Source organism: Tamandua tetradactyla, chromosome 17 (genome assembly GCF_023851605.1).
Source record: "Tamandua tetradactyla isolate mTamTet1 chromosome 17, mTamTet1.pri, whole genome shotgun sequence".
Taxonomy (NCBI): Eukaryota; Metazoa; Chordata; class Mammalia; order Pilosa; family Myrmecophagidae; genus Tamandua; species Tamandua tetradactyla.
The window spans coordinates 32,244,738-32,247,166 of NC_135343.1; the positions used below are offsets into that span (position 1 = coordinate 32,244,738).

The 2,429-nt window shown below is 48.7% G+C and overlaps 1 pseudogene; it reads right to left on the reverse strand.

Annotated features, from left to right (window-relative positions):
* Window positions 1–1,592: 1,592 nt before the first annotated feature.
* Window positions 1,593–2,145, reverse strand: LOC143661548 (barrier-to-autointegration factor pseudogene; annotated as a pseudogene).
* Window positions 2,146–2,429: the final 284 nt, after the last annotated feature.

A 2,429-nucleotide genomic window follows, 5' to 3' on the forward strand; every position in this document is an offset into this window, starting at 1 on the left:
GTGAGCCATTGATTGTACTTCATGTATGGACTGTATATATGTGAAGATCTCTCAAAAATATTAAAAAAAAAAAAAGAGTCAAGTAGAGAAAGTGTTTCATATAAGACAGAGGAATCAACTGTGGACACACAGCTGGTAGTTCGAGTGAGATGAGGACTGGAACTGCCCTGGCTTAAAAAAGCAGGATTCCCTGGGATTTTCACCTATTAATGAAGGAATTTAGGGACCAGATATTAAATATAGTAATAATAAATGTCATTTATTATCTACACTGTGATAGCCATTATGTGCCAAATATTTTATAAACACTAATCTAATTTGGTCCATGCAAGAAGTGTGGAGGTAGGGCTAACTACCCAAAGTCACAAACGGGAAAACCAAGGCACAGAGAGGGTAAGTGACTTTTCTGAAGTCACCCAGCTGGCAAGTCTGAAACTGGGATTCTAATTTCAAAATATATAACAGAGTTGCAGAAAACACACACACACACACAAGTCTGCGTATTTGGAGTGTTGTGAAGGAGATTGGAAGCTGTAGGCCTTTCCCAATTCCCTCAGGGTACAAGCCGAGGCCGCCTGGGCCCACTCATCCTGTGATCAGCCTGCCGTGCCCAGGGTTGGAGCGTTGCCAGGGACTGAGGAGTTTTCCAGGACACGGGACGGACTTTCATTGCTAAAACTGGAAAAGTCTCATTCAAACTAGGACAAGCCGGCCACCCTACACCCCCTCTCTGAATGTCTTCCAGGGAGAAAGCTGCAGCCGCAGCTACCTGTTGGACGCTGTGCCTGCTGTGAGAGCTTCCCTGGGGTGGTGCTGGGCCTCTGTAGAATTCGGAGCCAGCTCTCCTCACTACTCCCTCTCGCTCATTGGGACCCTAGAGTTGAAAATCAGGAGCCAGGTCACTTCTCCAAGCCTCTTGTATCGATGGACCTGTTCACCAGCTCCCCTCAGCTTCCCGCTGCAGCCCTCTGGGAAACCCCAAGGTGCGCCCCAGTGGTCCCACCCCCCAGCTCCCTGGGAAACTAAAGGAGGCTCCCTGGGCATACAGGGGCCTGTTTGTCAAATTCTCTCTGATCTACCCAGCTAATGAGGTCAAAATAGTTTCCTCCATGAGGGATACATTTTCTCAATGGGAGTATATGCCTCAGAAAGCACACTGAAAATATTTATCTTTTCTCAGAATACAGGCAGAACAATATAGAATACCAGCTTCTAAAAATGCTCTTTGAAAAGCAGAAAAAAAAAATCATGAAGCATAGGAAATGAAAAGAGAATCCTCACAAACCATATTGCCAGTTGCTGACCGAGAGATTTGAGTATGCCATTTGGAAAGCTTTGGTATACAGGCTCAGCCGAGAATATGTTGAAGCAAACACATATGCCGTGGAGATCATGGGCCTCTCTCTTTTTTTTTTTTTTATGAAGGCCACTGACTTTATTGACTTAAAAACTTTACAAGGACAGTGACTTCTGACAAAAAAAAGGAGTCAAATGCCATAAAACAGAGCAGAGGTGAGGATGGGGGTGAGGAACAAGGTCAGGAATCTGCTCAAGAAAGCTGATAACTGTCCTCACGGACCAAGAAGGGGAATGAGAAGGAAGGGGAGCACATGCAAGAGTGAGAATTCCAAAAAAGTTGAAATAGTGAGGGGAGAGAACTCCCAAAAGACCCTGGAGTACGTTGGAGGCGAGTACTGACAGCAGTGATCTTTGTATTTGTCGAGGATGGGGGAGGAGTCCCCACTCAGCTGCAAATTCTGGAGATTCAATGCTGGGGCTGGGGACTGGGGACTCCCCAGAGAACATCACAAGAAGGCATCACACCACTCTCGAAGGCACCCAAAGCAATCCCGGGACTGCTTGGCACTGGCACCGCATGTGTCCTTGAGCCACTCCCGGAAGAGGTCTTCATCTTTCTTAAGCACCAGAAACTGGCCAAGGACCACATAGGCCTTGTCAAAGCCCCTCTCTTCCAGCCTCTTACCCAGGACTTCACCAATCCCGGCCAGGCTCCCTACTGGCTTTTCCCCCGTGGGCTCTGCCACGAAGTCTCGGTGCTTTTGGGAGGTTGTCATCTTGATCAGGCTTAATCAGCACCTCCGGTTCCCATAACGGCTACTCCCGCCACCCGGCTGCTCCCGCCGCTATCTCTCCTGGGCCTCTCTTGAGACTGAGTGAGGCCACCCTGCCCTGCTGAGGGAAGTTGGAAAGAAAGCCATTCTGGGTCCTTGCTATGACTCTTCCAGACCCCCTGCTCAGTCGTACATTCCCCAGTTCTCTCCTCTTCATTGTCCTCTTCATTGAACCACAACCCAGAGGCCAGCAAGGTTGTTGACATGTGGCCTGAGATCCTGGGGATACTTCCCAAGGGGGCTTCTACTGAGCTGCGAACCTTTTGGCAATGGGCAGGGATCTGAGCCTTGCAGAAC